The sequence below is a fragment of the Ambystoma mexicanum genome, chromosome 1p (assembly GCF_040938575.1).
Source record: "Ambystoma mexicanum isolate Mex_15411 chromosome 1p, UKY_AmexF1_1, whole genome shotgun sequence".
Lineage (NCBI taxonomy): Eukaryota > Metazoa > Chordata > Amphibia > Caudata > Ambystomatidae > Ambystoma > Ambystoma mexicanum.
Window position 1 is genome coordinate 1,024,213,526 of NC_090921.1, and position 19,593 is coordinate 1,024,233,118.

Consider the following 19,593-nt stretch of genomic DNA (forward strand, 5'->3'; position numbering starts at 1 on the left):
CAGTCTCCCGCATGTTACTGACCAGCACAGTAAGGAGGAAAAGTTGAAAGGCGGCGCCTGACAGGCCATCTCCTCAGAGTATTCAGCCGTGTTGGGCCTTGACAATATTTTAATATCTTGGATGGTGTATAGTGTTCTCTTATTTCCCTTGAGAAATCAAGATTGTCAAGGGGATTCTGCTGTTTTGCCAGTTCATAGCAAGAGATGGGGATCCAAAACACCTCACAGGAAACCAATGAAGATTGTTGTTGGACAGAAACATAACGTGGCCACAGCCTCAAAGCAAAAGGCATCTATTTTCAGTGATGAAATATAATATAATTATAAATTGTCTGTTATGTTATTTTCCAAGTATTGTACTTTCCAAGTATTCAATAAAATTTGCATTTGGCAAAAGTCCTTCGAGCCGGATTTGAACGAGCGACCTAAGGATGCCTCTTTTACCACTACAGCCCTCCCCTCTACCAACTGAGCTATCGAAGGCTTGGCAAATTGTTCTCTAGCAAGCTCAATACGAGCTTCCACTTCAGCTGTCGACATGCAAACATCTCTTGCAATTCGTGCAAAATACTACAAATTTGGCTTGTGAGGTTCCCGAATTGAGTAAAAGCACATCAGTTCCCAATTAAAAAAATGACCCCCTCCGCAGTCTCCCGCATGTTACTGACCACCATACTAAGGGGGAAAAGTTGAAAGGCGGCGCCTCACAGGCCATCTCCTCAGAGTATTCAGCCGTGTTGGGCCTTGACAATATTTTAATATCTTGGATGGTGTATAGTGTTCTCTCATTTCCCTTGAGAAATCAAGATTGTCAAGGGGATTCTGCTGTTTTGCCAGTTCATAGCAAGAGATGGGGATCCAAAACACCTCACAGGAAACCAATGAAGATTGGTGTTGGACAGAAACATAACGTGGCAACAGCCTCAAAGCAAAAGGCATCTATTTTCAGTGATGAAATATAATATAATTATAAATTGTCTGTTATTTTATTTTCCAAGTATTTTACTTTCCAAGTATTCAATAAAATTTGCATTTGTCAAAAGTCCTTTGAGCCGGATTTGAACCAGCGACCTAAGGATGACTGTTTTACCACTACAGTCCTCCGCTCTACCAACTGAGCTATCAAAGGCTTGGCAAATCATTCTCTAGCTAGCTCAATTCGAGCTTCCACTTCAACCCTCGACATTCAAACATCTCTTGCAATTCGTGCAAAATACTACAAATTTGGCTTGTGAGGTTCCCGAATTGAGTAAAAGCACATCAGTTCCCAATTAAAAAAATGACCCCCTCCGCAGTCTCCCGCATGTTACTGACCACCATACTAAGGAGGAAAAGTTGAAAGGCGGCGCCTCACAGGCCATCTCCTCAGAGTATTTATCAGTGTTCCGCCTTGACAATATTTTAATATCTTCGATGGTGTATAGTGTTCTCCCATTTCCCTTGAGAAATCAAGATTGTCAAGGGGATTCTGCTGTTTTGTCAGTTTATAGCAAGAGATGGGGATCCAAAACACCTCACAGGAAACCAACGAAGATTGGTGTCGGACAGAAAAATAACGTGGCCACAGCCTCAAAGCAAAAGGCATCTATTTTCAGTGATGAAATATGATATGATTATAAATTGTCTGTTATCTTACTTTCCAAGTATTTTACTTTCCAAGTATTCAATAAAATGTGCATTTGGCAAAAGTCCTTCCAGCCGAATTTGAACCAGCGACCTAAGGATGCCTGTTTTACCACTACAGTCCTCCGCTCTACCAACTGAGCTATCGAAGGCTTGGCTAATCATTCTCTAGCAAACTCAATACGAGCTTCCACTTCAACCGTCGACTTGTAAACATCTCTTGCAATTCGTGCAAAATACTACAAATTTGGCTTGTGAGGTTCCCGAATTGAGTAAAAGCACATCAGTTGCCAATTAAAAAAATGACCCCCTCCGCAGTCTCCCGCATGTTACTGACCACCATACTAAGGGGGAAAAGTTGAAAGGCGGCGCCTCACAGGCCATCTCCTCAGAGTATTCAGCAGTGTTGGGCCTTGACAATATTTTAATACCTTGGATGGTGTATAGTGTTCTCTCATTTTCCTTGAGAAATCAAGATTGTCAAGGAGATTCTGCTGTTTTGCCAGTTCATAGCAAGAGATGGGGATCCAAAACACCTCACAGGAAACCAATGAAGATTCGTGTTGGACAGAAAAATAACGTGGCCACAGCCTCAAAACAAAAGGCATATATTTTCAGTGAGGAAATATAATATAATTATAAATTGTCTGTTATTTTATTTTCCAAGTATTTTACTTTCCAAGTATTCAATAAAATTTGCATTTGTCAAAAGTCCTTCGAGCCGGATTTGAACCAGCGACCTAAGGATGCCTGTTTTACCACTACAGTCCTCAGCTCTACCAACTGAGCTATCGAAGGCTTGGCAAATCATTCTCTAGCTAGCTCAATTCGAGCTTCCACTTCAACCGTCGACATGCAAACATCTCTTGCAATTCGTGCAAAATACTACAAATTTGGCTTGTGAGGTTCCCGAATTGAGTAAAAGCACATCAGTTCCCAATTAAAAAAATGACCCCCTCCGAAGTCTCCCGCATGTTACTGACCACCATACTAAGGAGGAAAAGTTGAAAGGCGGCGCCTCACAGGCCATCTCCTCAGAGTATTTATCAGTGTTCCGCCTTGACAATATTTTAATATCTTCGATGGTGTATAGTGTTCTCCCATTTCCCTTGAGAAATCAAGATTGTCAAGGGGATTCTGCTGTTTTGTCAGTTTATAGCAAGAGATGGGGATCCAAAACACCTCACAGGAAACCAACGAAGATTGGTGTCGGACAGAAAAATAACGTGGCCACAGCCTCAAAGCAAAAGGCATCTATTTTCAGTGATGAAATATGATATGATTATAAATTGTCTGTTATTTTACTTTCCAAGTATTTTACTTTCCAAGTATTCAATAAAATGTGCATTTGGCAAAAGTCCTTCCAGCCGAATTTGAACCAGCGACCTAAGGATGCCTGTTTTAACACTACAGTCCTCCGCTCTACCAACTGAGCTATCGAAGGCTTGGCTAATCATTCTCTAGCAAACTCAATACGAGTTTCCACTTCCGTCGACTTGTAAACATCTCTTGCAATTCGTGCAAAATACTACAAATTTGGCTTGTGAGGTTCCCGAATTGAGTAAAAGCACATCAGTTCCCAATTAAAAAAATGACCCCCTCCGCAGTCTCCCGCATGTTACTGACCGCCATACTAAGGGGGAAAAGTTGAAAGGCGGTGCCTCACAGGCCATCTCCTCACAGTATTCAGCCGTGTTGGGCCTTGACAATATTTTAATATCTTGCATGGTGTATAGTGTTCTCTCATTTCCCTTGAGAAATCAAGATTGTAAAGGGGATTCTGCTGTTTTGCCAGTTCATAGCAAGAGATGGGGATCCAAAACACCTCACAGGAAACCAATGAAGATTCGTGTTGGACAGAAAAATAACGTGGCCACAGCCTCAAAGCAAAAGGCATCTATTTTCAGTGATGAAATATAATATAATGATAAATTGTCTGTTATTTTACTTTCCAAGTATTTTACTTTCCAAGTATTCAATGAAATGTGCATTTGGCAAAAGTCCTTTAAGCCGGATTTGAACTAGCGACCTAAGGATGCCTGTTTTACCACTACAGTTCTCCGCTCTACCAACTGAGCTATCGAAGGCTTGGCAAATCATTCTCTAGCAAACTCAATATGAGCTTCCACTTCAACCGTCGACTTGTAAACATCTCTTGCAATTCGTGCAAAAAACTACAAATTTGGCTTGTGAGGTTCCCGAATTGAGTAAAAGCACATCAGTTCCCAATTAAAAAAATGACGCCCTCCGCAGTCTCCCGCATGTTACTGACCACCATATTAAGGGGGAAAAGTTGAAAGGCGGCGCCTCACAGGCCATCTCCTCAGAGTATTCAGCCGTGTTGGGCCTTGACAATATTTTAATATCTTGGATGGTGTATAGTGTTCTCTCATTTTCCTTGAGAAATCTCGATTGTCAAGGGGATTCTGCTGTTTTGCCAGTTCATAGCAAGAGATGGGGATCCAAAACACCTCACAGGAAACCAATGAAGATTCGTGTTGGACAGAAAAATAACGTGGCCACAGCCTCAAAGCAAAAGGCATCTATTTTCAGTGAGGAAATATAATATAATTATAAATTGTCTGTTATTTTATTTTCCAAGTATTTTACTTTCCAAGTATTCAATAAAATTTGCATTTGGCAAAAGTCCTTCGAGCCGGATTTGAACCAGCAACCTAAGGATGCCTGTTTTACCACTACAGTCCTCAGCTCTACCAACTGAGCTATCGAAGGCTTGGCAAATCATTCTCTAGCAAGCTCAATTCGAGCTTCCACTTCAACCGTCGACATGCAAACATCGCTTGCAATTCGTGCAAAATACTACAAATTTGGCTTGTGAGGTTCCCGAATTGAGTAAAAGCACATCAGTTCCAAATTAAAAAAATGACCCCCCCGCAGTCTCCCGCATGTTACTGACCACCATACTAAGGAGGAAAAGTTGAAAGGCGGCGCCTCACAGGCCATCTCCTCAGAGTATTCATCAGTGTTCCCCCTTGACAATATTTTAATATCTTGGATGGTGTATAGTGTTCTCTCATTTCCCTTGAGAAATCAAGATTGTCAAGGGGATTCTGCTGTTTTGCCAGTTCATAGCAAGAGATGGGGATCCAAAACACCTCAGAGGAAACCAATGAAGATTGGTGTTGGACAGAAAAATAACGTGGCCACAGCCTCAAAGCAAAAGGCATCTATTGTCAGTGATGAAATATTATATAATTATAAATTGTCTGTTATTTTACTTTCCAAGTATTTTACTTTCCAAGTATTCAATAAAATTTGCATTTGGCAAAAGTCCTTCGAGCCGGATTTGAACCAGCAACCTAAGGATGCCTGTTTTACCACTACAGTCCTCCCCTCTACCAACTGAGCTATCGAAGGCTTGGTAAATCAACTCTATCAAACTCAATACGAGCTTCCACTTCAACCGTCGACTTGTAAACATCTCTTGCAATTCGTGCAAAATACTACAAATTTGGCTTGTGAGGTTCCCGAATTGAGTAAAAGCACATCAGTTCCCAATTAAGAAAATGACCCCCTCCGCAGTCTCCCGCATGTTACTGACCAGCATAGTAAGGAGGAAAAGTTGAAAGGCGGCGCCTCACAGGCCATCTCCTCAGAGTATTCAGCCGTGTTGGGCCTTGACAATATTTTAATATCTTGGATGGTGTATAGTGTTCTCTCATTTCCCTTGAGAAATCAAGCTTGTCAAGGGGATTCTGCTGTTTTGCCAGTTCATAGCAAGAGATGGGGATCCAAAACACCTCACAGGAAACCAATGAAGATTGGTGTTGGACAGAAACATAACGTGGCCACAGCCTCAAAGCAAAAGGCATCTATTTTCAGTGATGAAATATAATATAATTATAAATTGTCTGTTATGTTATTTTCCAAGTATTTTACTTTCCAAGTATTCAATAAAATTTGCATTTGGCAAAATTCCTTTGAGCCGGATTTGAACGAGCGACCTAAGGATGCCTGTTTTACCAGTACAGCCCTCAGCTCTACCAACTGAGCTATCGAAGGCTTGGCAAATTGTTCTCTAGCAAGCTCAATACGAGCTTCCACTTCAGCTGTCGACATGCAAACATCTCTTGCAATTCGTGCAAAATACTACAAATGTGGCTTGTGAGGTTCCCGAATTGAGTAAAAGCACATCAGTTGACAATTAAAAAAATAACCTACTCTGCAGTCTCCCGCATGTTACTGACCACCATACTAAGGGGGAAAAGTTGAAAGGCGGCGCCTCACAGGCCATCTCCTCAGAGTATTCAGCAGTGTTGGGCCTTGACAATATTTTAATACCTTGGATGGTGTATAGTGTTCTCTCATTTTCCTTGAGAAATCAAGATTGTCAAGGGGATTCTGCTGTTTTGCCAGTTCATAGCAAGAGATGGGGATCCAAAACACCTCACAGGAAACCAATGAAGATTCGTGTTGGACAGAAAAATAACGTGGCCACAGCCTCAAAGCAAAAGGCATCTATTTTCAGTGAGGAAATATAATATAATTATAAATTGTCTGTTATTTTATTTTCCAAGTATTTTACTTTCCAAGTATTCAATAAAATTTGCATTTGTCAAATGTCCTTTGAGCCGGATTTGAACCAGCGACCTAAGGATGACTGTTTTACCACTACAGTCCCCCGCTCTACCAACTGAGCTATCAAAGGCTTGGCAAATCATTCTCTAGCTAGCTCAATTCGAGCTTCCACTTCAACCGTCGACATTCAAACATCTCTTGCAATTCGTGCAAAATACTACAAATTTGGCTTGTGAGGTTCCCGAATTGAGTAAAAGCACATCAGTTCCCAATTAAAAAAATGACCCCCTCCGCAGTCTCCCGCATGTTACTGACCACCATACTAAGGAGGAAAAGTTGAAAGGCGGCGCCTCACAGGCCATCTCCTCAGAGTATTTATCAGTGTTCCGCCTTGACAATATTTTAATATCTTCGATGGTGTATAGTGTTCTCCCATTTCCCTTGAGAAATCAAGATTGTCAAGGGGATTCTGCTGTTTTGTCAGTTTATAGCAAGAGATGGGGATCCAAAACACCTCACAGGAAACCAACGAAGATTGGTGTCGGACAGAAAAATAACGTGGCCACAGCCTCAAAGCAAAAGGCATCTATTTTCAGTGATGAAATATGATATGATTATAAATTGTCTGTTATCTTACTTTCCAAGTATTTTACTTTCCAAGTATTCAATAAAATGTGCATTTGGCAAAAGTCCTTCCAGCCGAATTTGAACCAGCGACCTAAGGATGCCTGTTTTACCACTACAGTCCTCCGCTCTACCAACTGAGCTATCGAAGGCTTGGCTAATCATTCTCTAGCAAACTCAATACGAGCTTCCACTTCAACCGTCGACTTGTAAACATCTCTTGCAATTCGTGCAAAATACTACAAATTTGGCTTGTGAGGTTCCCGAATTGAGTAAAAGCACATCAGTTCCCAATTAAAAAAATGACCCCTCCGCAGTCTCCCGCATGTTACTGACCACCATACTAAGGGGGAAAAGTTGAAAGGCGGCGCCTCACAGGCCATCTCCTCAGAGTATTCAGCAGTGTTGGGCCTTGACAATATTTTAATACCTTGGATGGTGTATAGTGTTCTCTCATTTTCCTTGAGAAATCAAGATTGTCAAGGAGATTCTGCTGTTTTGCCAGTTCATAGCAAGAGATGGGGATCCAAAACACCTCACAGGAAACCAATGAAGATTCGTGTTGGACAGAAAAATAACGTGGCCACAGCCTCAAAGCAAAAGGCATCTATTTTCAGTGAGGAAATATAATATAATTATAAATTGTCTGTTATTTTATTTTCCAAGTATTTTACTTTCCAAGTATTCAATAAAATTTGCATTTGGCAAAAGTCCTTCGAGCCGGATTTGAACCAGCAACCAAAGGATGCCTGTTTTACCACTACAGTCCTCAGCTCTACCAACTGAGCTATCGAAGGCTTGGCAAATCATTCTCTAGCAAGCTCAATTCGAGCTTCCACTTCAACCGTCGACATGCAAACATCGCTTGCAATTCGTGCAAAATACTACAAATTTGGCTTGTGAGGTTCCCGAATTGAGTAAAAGCACATCAGTTCCAAATTAAAAAAATGACCCCCCCGCAGTCTCCCGCATGTTACTGACCACCATACTAAGGAGGAAAAGTTGAAAGGCGGCGCCTCACAGGCCATCTCCTCAGAGTATTCATCAGTGTTCCCCCTTGACAATATTTTAATATCTTGGATGGTGTATAGTGTTCTCTCATTTCCCTTGAGAAATCAAGATTGTCAAGGGGATTCTGCTGTTTTGCCAGTTCATAGCAAGAGATGGGGATCCAAAACACCTCAGAGGAAACCAATGAAGATTGGTGTTGGACAGAAAAATAACGTGGCCACAGCCTCAAAGCAAAAGGCATCTATTGTCAGTGATGAAATATTATATAATTATAAATTGTCTGTTATTTTACTTTCCAAGTATTTTACTTTCCAAGTATTCAATAAAATTTGCATTTGGCAAAAGTCCTTCGAGCCGGATTTGAACCAGCAACCTAAGGATGCCTGTTTTACCACTACAGTCCTCCCCTCTACCAACTGAGCTATCGAAGGCTTGGTAAATCAACTCTATAAAACTCAATACGAGCTTCCACTTCAACCGTCGACTTGTAAACATCTCTTGCAATTCGTGCAAAATACTACAAATTTGGCTTGTGAGGTTCCCGAATTGAGTAAAAGCACATCAGTTCCCAATTAAGAAAATGACCCCCTCCGCAGTCTCCCGCATGTTACTGACCAGCATAGTAAGGAGGAAAAGTTGAAAGGCGGCGCCTCACAGGCCATCTCCTCAGAGTATTCAGCCGTGTTGGGCCTTGACAATATTTTAATATCTTGGATGGTGTATAGTGTTCTCTCATTTCCCTTGAGAAATCAAGCTTGTCAAGGGGATTCTGCTGTTTTGCCAGTTCATAGCAAGAGATGGGGATCCAAAACACCTCACAGGAAACCAATGAAGATTGGTGTTGGACAGAAACATAACGTGGCCACAGCCTCAAAGCAAAAGGCATCTATTTTCAGTGATGAAATATAATATAATTATAAATTGTCTGTTATGTTATTTTCCAAGTATTTTACTTTCCAAGTATTCAATAAAATTTGCATTTGGCAAAATTCCTTTGAGCCGGATTTGAACGAGCGACCTAAGGATGCCTGTTTTACCAGTACAGCCCTCAGCTCTACCAACTGAGCTATCGAAGGCTTGGCAAATTGTTCTCTAGCAAGCTCAATACGAGCTTCCACTTCAGCTGTCGACATGCAAACATCTCTTGCAATTCGTGCAAAATACTACAAATGTGGCTTGTGAGGTTCCCGAATTGAGTAAAAGCACATCAGTTGACAATTAAAAAAATAACCTACTCTGCAGTCTCCCGCATGTTACTGACCACCATACTAAGGGGGAAAAGTTGAAAGGCGGCGCCTCACAGGCCATCTCCTCAGAGTATTCAGCAGTGTTGGGCCTTGACAATATTTTAATACCTTGGATGGTGTATAGTGTTCTCTCATTTTCCTTGAGAAATCAAGATTGTCAAGGGGATTCTGCTGTTTTGCCAGTTCATAGCAAGAGATGGGGATCCAAAACACCTCACAGGAAACCAATGAAGATTCGTGTTGGACAGAAAAATAACGTGGCCACAGCCTCAAAGCAAAAGGCATCTATTTTCAGTGAGGAAATATAATATAATTATAAATTGTCTGTTATTTTATTTTCCAAGTATTTTACTTTCCAAGTATTCAATAAAATTTGCATTTGTCAAAAGTCCTTTGAGCCGGATTTGAACCAGCGACCTAAGGATGACTGTTTTACCACTACAGTCCCCCGCTCTACCAACTGAGCTATCAAAGGCTTGGCAAATCATTCTCTAGCTAGCTCAATTCGAGCTTCCACTTCAACCGTCGACATTCAAACATCTCTTGCAATTCGTGCAAAATACTACAAATTTGGCTTGTGAGGTTCCCGAATTGAGTAAAAGCACATCAGTTCCCAATTAAAAAAATGACCCCCTCCGCAGTCTCCCGCATGTTACTGACCACCATACTAAGGAGGAAAAGTTGAAAGGCGGCGCCTCACAGGCCATCTCCTCAGAGTATTTATCAGTGTTCCGCCTTGACAATATTTTAATATCTTCGATGGTGTATAGTGTTCTCCCATTTCCCTTGAGAAATCAAGATTGTCAAGGGGATTCTGCTGTTTTGTCAGTTTATAGCAAGAGATGGGGATCCAAAACACCTCACAGGAAACCAACGAAGATTGGTGTCGGACAGAAAAATAACGTGGCCACAGCCTCAAAGCAAAAGGCATCTATTTTCAGTGATGAAATATGATATGATTATAAATTGTCTGTTATCTTACTTTCCAAGTATTTTACTTTCCAAGTATTCAATAAAATGTGCATTTGGCAAAAGTCCTTCCAGCCGAATTTGAACCAGCGACCTAAGGATGCCTGTTTTACCACTACAGTCCTCCGCTCTACCAACTGAGCTATCGAAGGCTTGGCTAATCATTCTCTAGCAAACTCAATACGAGCTTCCACTTCAACCGTCGACTTGTAAACATCTCTTGCAATTCGTGCAAAATACTACAAATTTGGCTTGTGAGGTTCCCGAATTGAGTAAAAGCACATCAGTTCCCAATTAAAAAAATGACCCCTCCGCAGTCTCCCGCATGTTACTGACCACCATACTAAGGTGGAAAAGTTGAAAGGCGGCGCCTCACAGGCCATCTCCTCAGAGTATTCAGCAGTGTTGGGCCTTGACAATATTTTAATACCTTGGATGGTGTATAGTGTTCTCTCATTTTCCTTGAGAAATCAAGATTGTCAAGGAGATTCTGCTGTTTTGCCAGTTCATAGCAAGAGATGGGGATCCAAAACACCTCACAGGAAACCAATGAAGATTCGTGTTGGACAGAAAAATAACGTGGCCACAGCCTCAAAACAAAAGGCATATATTTTCAGTGAGGAAATATAATATAATTATAAATTGTCTGTTATTTTATTTTCCAAGTATTTTACTTTCCAAGTATTCAATAAAATTTGCATTTGTCAAAAGTCCTTCGAGCCGGATTTGAACCAGCGACCTAAGGATGCCTGTTTTACCACTACAGTCCTCCGCTCTACCAACTGAGCTATCGAAGGCTTGGCAAATCATTCTCTAGCTAGCTCAATTCGAGCTTCCACTTCAACCGTCGACATGCAAACATCTCTTGCAATTCGTGCAAAATACTACAAATTTGGCTTGTGAGGTTCCCGAATTGAGTAAAAGCACATCAGTTCCCAATTAAAAAAATGACCCCCTCCGAAGTCTGCCGCATGTTACTGACCACCATACTAAGGAGGAAAAGTTGAAAGGCGGCGCCTCACAGGCCATCTCCTCAGAGTATTTATCAGTGTTCCGCCTTGACAATATTTTAATATCTTCGATGGTGTATAGTGTTCTCCCATTTCCCTTGAGAAATCAAGATTGTCAAGGGGATTCTGCTGTTTTGTCAGTTTATAGCAAGAGATGGGGATCCAAAACACCTCACAGGAAACCAACGAAGATTGGTGTCGGACAGAAAAATAACGTGGCCACAGCCTCAAAGCAAAAGGCATCTATTTTCAGTGATGAAATATGATATGATTATAAATTGTCTGTTATTTTACTTTCCAAGTATTTTACTTTCCAAGTATTCAATAAAATGTGCATTTGGCAAAAGTCCTTCCAGCCGAATTTGAACCAGCGACCTAAGGATGCCTGTTTTAACACTACAGTCCTCCGCTCTACCAACTGAGCTATCGAAGGCTTGGCTAATCATTCTCTAGCAAACTCAATACGAGCTTCCACTTCCGTCGACTTGTAAACATCTCTTGCAATTCGTGCAAAATACTACAAATTTGGCTTGTGAGGTTCCCGAATTGAGTAAAAGCACATCAGTTCCCAATTAAAAAAATGACCCCCTCCGCAGTCTCCCGCATGTTACTGACCACCATACTAAGGAGGAAAAGTTGAAAGGCGGCGCCTCACAGGCCATCTCCTCAGAGTATTTATCAGTGTTCCGCCTTGACAATATTTTAATATCTTCGATGGTGTATAGTGTTCTCCCATTTCCCTTGAGAAATCAAGATTGTCAAGGGGATTCTGCTGTTTTGTCAGTTTATAGCAAGAGATGGGGATCCAAAACACCTCGCAGGAAACCAATGAAGATTCGTGTTGGACAGAAAAATAACGTGGCCAGAGCCTCAAAGCAAAAGGCATCTATTTTCAGTGATGAAATATAATATAATTATAAATTGTCTGTTATTTTACTTTCCAAGTATTTTACTTTCCAAGTATTCAATAAAATTTGCATTTGGCAAAAGTCCTTCGAGCCGGATTTGAACCAGCAACCTAAGGATGCCTGTTTTACCACTACAGTCCACCCCTCTACCAACTCAGCTATCAAAGGCTTGGGAAATCAACTCTAGCAAACTCAATACGAGCTTCCACTTCAACCGTCGACTTGTAAACATCTCTTGCAATTTGTGCAAAATACTACAAATTTGGCTTGTGAGGTTCCCGAATTGAGTAAAAGCACATCAGTTCCCAATTAAAAAAATGACCCCCTCCGCAGTCTCCCGCATGTTACTGACCACCATACTAAGGAGGAAAAGTTGAAAGGCGGCGCCTCACAGGCCATCTCCTCAGAGTATTCATCAGTGTTCCGCCTTGACAATATTTTAATATCTTGGATGGTGTATAGTGTTCTCCCATTTCCCTTGATAAATCAAGATTGTCAAGGGGATTCTGCTGTTTTGTCAGTTTATAGCAAGAGATGGGGATCCAAAATACCTCACAGGTAACCAACGAAGATTGGTGTCGGACAGAAAAATAACATGGCCACAGCCTCAAAGCAAAAGGCATCTATTTTAAGTGATGAAACATGATATGATTATAAATTGTCTGTTATTTTACTTTCCAAGTATTTTACTTTCCAAGTATTCAATAAAATGTGCATTTGGCAAAAGTCCTTCAAGCCGGATTTGAACCAGCGACCTAAGGATGCCTGTTTTACCACTACAGTCCTCCGCTCTACCAACTGAGCTATCGAAGGCATGGCTAATCATTCTCTAGCAAACTCAATACGAGCTTCCACTTCAACCGTCGACTTGTAAACATCTCTTGCAATTCGTGCAAAATACTACAAATTTGGCTTGTGAGGTTCCCGAATTGAGTAAAAGCACATCAGTTCCCAATTAAGAAAATGACCCCCTCCGCAGTCTCCCGCATGTTACTGACCAGCATAGTAAGGAGGAAAAGTTGAAAGGCGGCGCCTGACAGGCCATCTCCTCAGAGTATTCAGCCGTGTTGGGCCTTGACAATATTTTAATATCTTGGATGGTGTATACTGTTCTCTCATTTCCCTTGAGAAATCAAGATTGTCAAGGGGATTCTGCTGTTTTGCCAGTTCATAGCAAGAGATGGGGATCCGAATCACCTCACAGGAAACCAATGAAGATTGGTGTTGGACAGAAACATAACGTGGCCACAGCCTCAAAGCAAAAGGCATCTATTTTCAGTGATGAAATATAATATAATTATAAATTGTCTGTTATGTTATTTTCCAAGTATTTTACTTTCCAAGTATTCAATAAAATTTGCATTTGGCAAAAGTCCTTCGAGCCGGATTTGAACGAGCGACCTAAGGATGCCTGTTTTACCACTACAGCCCTCCGCTCTACCAACTGAGCTATCGAAGGCTTGGCAAATTGCTCTCTAGCAAGCTCAATACGAGCTTCCACTTCAGCTGTCGACATGCAAACATCTCTTGCAATTCGTGCAAAATACTACAAATTTGGCTTGTGAGGTTCCCGAATTGAGTAAAAGCACATCAGTTGACAATTAAAAAAATAACCCACTCTGCAGTCTCCCGCATGTTACTGACCACCATACTAAGGGGGAAAAGTTGAAAGGCGGCGCCTCACAGGCCATCTCCTCAGAGTATTCAGCAGTGTTGGGCCTTGACAATATTTTAATACCTTGGATGGTGTATAGTGTTCTCTCATTTTCCTTGAGAAATCAAGATTGTCAAGGAGATTCTGCTGTTTTGCCAGTTCATAGCAAGAGATGGGGATCCAAAACACCTCACAGGAAACCAACGAAGATTGGTGTCGGACAGAAAAATAACGTGGCCACAGCCTCAAAGCAAAAGGCATCTATTTTCAGTGATGAAATATGATATGATTATAAATTGTCTGTTATTTTACTTTCCAAGTATTTTACTTTCCAAGTATTCAATAAAATGTGCATTTGGCAAAAGTCCTTCAAGCCGGATTTGAACCAGCGACCTAAGGATGCCTGTTTTACCACTACAGTCCTCTGCTCTACCAACTGAGCTATCGAAGGCTTGGCTAATCATTTTCTAGCAAACTCAATACGAGCTTCCACTTCAACCGTCGACTTGTAAACATCTATTGCAATTCGTGCAAAATACTACAAATTTGGCTTGTGAGGTTCCCGAATTGAGTAAAAGCACATCAGTTCCCAATTAAAAAAATGACCCCCTCCGCAGTCTCCCGCATGTTACTGACCACGATACTAAGGGGGAAAAGTTGAAAGGCGGCGCCTCCCAGGCCATCTCCTCAGAGTATTCAGCCGTGTTGGTCCTTGACAATATTTTAATATCTTGGATGGTGTATAGTGTTCTCTCATTTCCCTTGAGAAATCAAAATTGTCAAGGGGATTCTGCTGTTTTGCCAGTTCATAGCAAGAGATGGGGATCCAAAACACCTCACAGGAAACCAATGAAGATTGGTGTTGGACAGAAACATAACGTGGCCACAGCCTCAAAGCAAAAGGCATCTATTTTCATTGATGAAATATAATATAATTATAAATTGTCTGTTATTTTATTTTCCAAGTATTTTACTTTCCAAGTATTCAATAAAATTTGCATTTGGCAAAAGTCCTTCGAGCTGGATTTGAACCAGCGACCTAAGGATGCTTGTTTTACAACTACAGTCCTCCGCTCTACCAACTGAGCTATCGAAGGCTTGGAAAATCAACTCTAGCAAACTCAATACGAGCTTCCACTTCAACCGTCGACTTGTAAACATCTCTTGCAATTCGTGCAAAATACTACAAATTTGGCTTGTGAGGTTCCCGAATTGAGTAAAAGCACATGGGTTCCCAATTAAGAAAATGACCCCCTCCGCAGTCTCCCGCATGTTACTGACCAGCACAGTAAGGAGGAAAAGTTGAAAGGCGGCGCCTGACAGGCCATCTCCTCAGAGTATTCAGCCGTGTTGGGCCTTGACAATATTTTAATATCTTGGATGGTGTATAGTGTTCTCTTATTTCCCTTGAGAAATCAAGATTGTCAAGGGGATTCTGCTGTTTTGCCAGTTCATAGCAAGAGATGGGGATCCAAAACACCTCACAGGAAACCAATGAAGATTGTTGTTGGACAGAAACATAACGTGGCCACAGCCTCAAAGCAAAAGGCATCTATTTTCAGTGATGAAATATAATATAATTATAAATTGTCTGTTATGTTATTTTCCAAGTATTGTACTTTCCAAGTATTCAATAAAATTTGCATTTGGCAAAAGTCCTTCGAGCCGGATTTGAACGAGCGACCTAAGGATGCCTCTTTTACCACTACAGCCCTCCCCTCTACCAACTGAGCTATCGAAGGCTTGGCAAATTGTTCTCTAGCAAGCTCAATACGAGCTTCCACTTCAGCTGTCGACATGCAAACATCTCTTGCAATTCGTGCAAAATACTACAAATTTGGCTTGTGAGGTTCCCGAATTGAGTAAAAGCACATCAGTTCCCAATTAAGAAAATGACCCCCTCCGCAGTCTCCCGCATGTTACTGACCACCATACTAAGGGGGAAAAGTTGAAAGGCGGCGCCTCACAGGCCATCTCCTCAGAGTATTCAGCCGTGTTGGGCCTTGACAATATTTTAATATCTTGGATGGTGTATAGTGTTCTCTCATTTCCCTTGAGAAATCAAGATTGTCAAGGGGATTCTGCTGTTTTGCCAGTTCATAGCAAGAGATGGGGATCCAAAACACCTCACAGGAAACCAATGAAGATTGGTGTTGGACAGAAACATAACGTGGCAACAGCCTCAAAGCAAAAGGCATCTATTTTCAGTGATGAAATATAATATAATTATAAATTGTCTGTTATTTTATTTTCCAAGTATTTTACTTTCCAAGTATTCAATAAAATTTGCATTTGGCGAAAGTCCTTCGAGCTGGATTTGAACCAGCGACCTAAGGATGCTTGTTTTACAACTACAGTCCTCCGCTCTACCAACTGAGCTATCGAAGGCTTGGAAAATCAACTCTAGCAAACTCAATACGAGCTTCCACTTCAACCGTCGACTTGTAAACATCTCTTGCAATTCGTGCAAAATACTACAAATTTGGCTTGTGAGGTTCCCGAATTGAGTAAAAGCACATCAGTTCCCAATTAAGAAAATGACCCCCTCCGCAGTCTCCCGCATGTTACTGACCAGCACAGTAAGGAGGAAAAGTTGAAAGGCGGCGCCTGACAGGCCATCTCCTCAGAGTATTCAGCCGTGTTGGGCCTTGACAATATTTTAATATCTTGGATGGTGTATAGTGTTCTCTTATTTCCCTTGAGAAATCAAGATTGTCAAGGGGATTCTGCTGTTTTGCCAGTTCATAGCAAGAGATGGGGATCCAAAACACCTCACAGGAAACCAATGAAGATTGGTGTTGGACAGAAACATAACGTGGCCACAGCCTCAAAGCAAAAGGCATCTATTTTCAGTGATGAAATATAATATAATTATAAATTGTCTGTTATGTTATTTTCCAAGTATTGTACTTTCCAAGTATTCAATAAAATTTGCATTTGGCAAAAGTCCTTCGAGCCGGATTTGAACGAGCGACCTAAGGATGCCTCTTTTACCACTACAGCCCTCCCCTCTACCAACTGAGCTATCGAAGGCTTGGCAAATTGTTCTCTAGCAAGCTCTATACGAGCTTCCACTTCAGCTGTCGACATGCAAACATCTCTTGCAATTCGTGCAAAATACTACAAATTTGGCTTGTGAGGTTCCCGAATTGAGTAAAAGCACATCAGTTCCCAATTAAAAAAAATGACCCCCTCCGCAGTCTCCCGCATGTTACTGACCACCATACTAAGGGGGAAAAGTTGAAAGGCGGCGCCTCACAGGCCATCTCCTCAGAGTATTCAGCAGTGTTGGGCCTTGACAATATTTTAATACCTTGGATGGTGTATAGTGTTCTCTCATTTTCCTTGAGAAATCAAGATTGTCAAGGAGATTCTGCTGTTTTGCCAGTTCATAGCAAGAGATGGGGATCCAAAACACCTGGCAGGAAACCAATGAAGATTCGTGTTGGACAGAAAAATAACGTGGCCAGAGCCTCAAAGCAAAAGGCATCTATTTTCAGTGAGGAAATATAATATAATTATAAATTGTCTGTTATTTTATTTTCCAAGTATTTTACTTTCCAAGTATTCAATAAAATTTGCATTTGTCAAAAGTCCTTCGAGCCGGATTTGAACCAGTGACCTAAGGATGCCTGTTTTACCACTACAGTCCTCCGCTCTACCAACTGAACTATCGAAGGCTTGGCAAATCATTCTCTAGCTAGCTCAATTCGAGCTTCCACTTCAACCGTCGACATGCAAACATCTCTTGCAATTCGTGCAAAATACTACAAATTTGGCTTGTGAGGTTCCCGATTTGAGTAAAAGCACATCAGTTCCCAATTAAAAAAATGACCCCCTCCGCAGTCTCCCGCATGTTACTGACCACCATACTAAGGGGGAAAAGTTGAAAGGCGGCGCCTCACAGGCCATCTCCTCAGAGTATTCAGCAGTGTTGGGCCTTGACAATATTTTAATACCTTGGATGGTGTATAGTGTTCTCTCATTTTCCTTGAGAAATCAAGATTGTCAAGGAGATTCTGCTGTTTTGCCAGTTCATAGCAAGAGATGGGGATCCAAAACACCTCACAGGAAACCAATGAAGATTCGTGTTGGACAGAAAAATAACGTGGCCACAGCCTCAAAGCAAAAGGCATATATTTTCAGTGAGGAAATATAATATAATTATAAATTGTCTGTTATTTTATTTTCCAAGTATTTTACTTTCCAAGTATTCAATAAAATTTGCATTTGTCAAAAGTCCTTCGAGCCGGATTTGAACCAGCAACCTAAGGATGCCTGTTTTACCACTACAGTCCTCCGCTCTACCAACTGAGCTATCGAAGGCTTGGCAAATCATTCTCTAGCTAGCTCAATTCAAGCTTCCACTTCAACCGTCGACATGCAAACATCTCTTGCAATTCGTGCAAAATACTACAAATTTGGCTTGTGAGGTTCCCGAATTGAGTAAAAGCAAATCAGTTCCCAATTAAAAAAATGACCCCCTCCGAAGTCTCCCGCATGTTACTGACCACCATACTAAGGAGGAAAAGTTGAAAGGCGGCGCCTCACAGGCCATCTCCTCAGAGTATTTATCAGTGTTCCGCCTTGACAATATTTTAATATCTTCGATGGTGTATAGTGTTCTCCCATTTCCCTTGAGAAATCAAGATTGTCAAGGGGATTCTGCTGTTTTGTCAGTTTATAGCAAGAGATGGGGATCCAAAACACCTCACAGGAAACCAACGAAGATTGGTGTCGGACAGAAAAATAACGTGGCCACAGCCTCAAAGCAAAAGGCATCTATTTTCAGTGATGAAATATGATATGATTATAAATTGTCTGTTATCTTACTTTCCAAGTATTTTACTTTCCAAGTATTCAATAAAATGTGCATTTGGCAAAAGTCCTTCGAGCCGGATTTGAACCAGCGACCTAAGGATGCCTGTTTTACCACTACAGTCCTCCCCTCTACCAACTCAGCTATCGAAGGCTTGGGAAATCAACTCTAGCAAACTCAATACGAGCTTCCACTTCAACCGTCGACTTGTAAACATCTCTTGCAATTCGTGCAAAATACTACAAATTTGGCTTGTGAGGTTCCCGAATTGAGTAAAAGCACATCAGTTCCCAATTAAGAAAATGACCCCCTCCGCAGTCTCCCGCATGTTACTGACCAGCATAGTAAGGAGGAAAAGTTGAAAGGCGGCGCCTCACAGGCCATCTCCTCAGAGTATTCAGCCGTGTTGGGCCTTGACAATATTTTAATATCTTGGATGGTGTATAGTGTTCTCTCATTTCCCTTGAGAAATCAAGCTTGTCAAGGGGATTCTGCTGTTTTGCCAGTTCATAGCAAGAGATGGGGATCCAAAACACCTCACAGGAAACCAATGAAGATTGGTGTTGGACAGAAACATAGCGTGGCCACAGCCTCAAAGCAAAAGGCATCTATTTTCAGTGATGAAATATAATATAATTATAAATTGTCTGTTATGTTATTTTCCAAGTATTTTACTTTCCAAGTATTCAATAAAATTTGCATTTGGCAAAAGTCCTTCGAGCCAGATTTGAACCAGCGACCTAAGGATGCCTGTTTTACCACTACAGTCCTCCGCTCTACCAACTGAGCTATCGAAGGCTTGGTAAATCATTTTCTAGCTAGCTCAATTCGAGCTTCCACTTCAACCGTCGACATGCAAACATCTCTTGCAATTCGTGCAAAATACTACAAATTTGGCTTGTGAGGTTCCCGAATTGAGTAAAAGCACATCAGTTCCCAATTAAAAAAATGACCCCCTCCGCAGTCTCCCGCATGTTACTGACCACCATACTAAGGAGGAAAAGTTGAAAGGCGGCGCCTCACAGGCCATCTCCTCAGAGTATTCAGCAGTGTTGGGCCTTGACAATATTTTAATACCTTGGATGGTGTATAGTGTTCTCTCATTTCCCTTGAGAAATCAAGATTGTCAAGGGGATTCTGCTGTTTTGCCAGTTCATAGCAAGAGATGGGGATCCAAAACACCTCACAG

General features: G+C 41.4%; 8 non-coding genes across 8 annotated transcripts; all 8 read right to left on the reverse strand.

Moving 5' to 3' along the window:
- Positions 1-1,043: 1,043 nt before the first annotated feature.
- On the reverse strand, positions 1,044-1,129 carry TRNAY-GUA (transfer RNA tyrosine (anticodon GUA)). Its single transcript is given in 2 exon segments — positions 1,044-1,079; positions 1,093-1,129. It is a non-coding gene; the product is annotated as a tRNA-Tyr (tRNA).
- A 1,206-nt stretch (positions 1,130-2,335) lies between these two features.
- TRNAY-GUA (transfer RNA tyrosine (anticodon GUA)) lies at positions 2,336-2,421 on the reverse strand. Its single transcript is given in 2 exon segments — positions 2,336-2,371; positions 2,385-2,421. It is a non-coding gene; the product is annotated as a tRNA-Tyr (tRNA).
- Positions 2,422-10,724: 8,303 nt separating this feature from the next.
- On the reverse strand, positions 10,725-10,810 carry TRNAY-GUA (transfer RNA tyrosine (anticodon GUA)). Its single transcript is given in 2 exon segments — positions 10,725-10,760; positions 10,774-10,810. It is a non-coding gene; the product is annotated as a tRNA-Tyr (tRNA).
- Positions 10,811-12,658: 1,848 nt separating this feature from the next.
- On the reverse strand, positions 12,659-12,744 carry TRNAY-GUA (transfer RNA tyrosine (anticodon GUA)). Its single transcript is given in 2 exon segments — positions 12,659-12,694; positions 12,708-12,744. It is a non-coding gene; the product is annotated as a tRNA-Tyr (tRNA).
- Positions 12,745-13,950: 1,206 nt separating this feature from the next.
- On the reverse strand, positions 13,951-14,036 carry TRNAY-GUA (transfer RNA tyrosine (anticodon GUA)). Its single transcript is given in 2 exon segments — positions 13,951-13,986; positions 14,000-14,036. It is a non-coding gene; the product is annotated as a tRNA-Tyr (tRNA).
- Positions 14,037-14,596: 560 nt separating this feature from the next.
- Positions 14,597-14,682, reverse strand: TRNAY-GUA (transfer RNA tyrosine (anticodon GUA)). The gene is given in 2 exon segments: positions 14,597-14,632; positions 14,646-14,682. It is a non-coding gene; the product is annotated as a tRNA-Tyr (tRNA).
- Positions 14,683-15,887: 1,205 nt separating this feature from the next.
- TRNAY-GUA (transfer RNA tyrosine (anticodon GUA)) lies at positions 15,888-15,973 on the reverse strand. Its single transcript is given in 2 exon segments — positions 15,888-15,923; positions 15,937-15,973. It is a non-coding gene; the product is annotated as a tRNA-Tyr (tRNA).
- Positions 15,974-17,825: 1,852 nt separating this feature from the next.
- TRNAY-GUA (transfer RNA tyrosine (anticodon GUA)) lies at positions 17,826-17,911 on the reverse strand. Its single transcript is given in 2 exon segments — positions 17,826-17,861; positions 17,875-17,911. It is a non-coding gene; the product is annotated as a tRNA-Tyr (tRNA).
- Between the last annotated feature and the right edge of the window lie 1,682 nt (positions 17,912-19,593).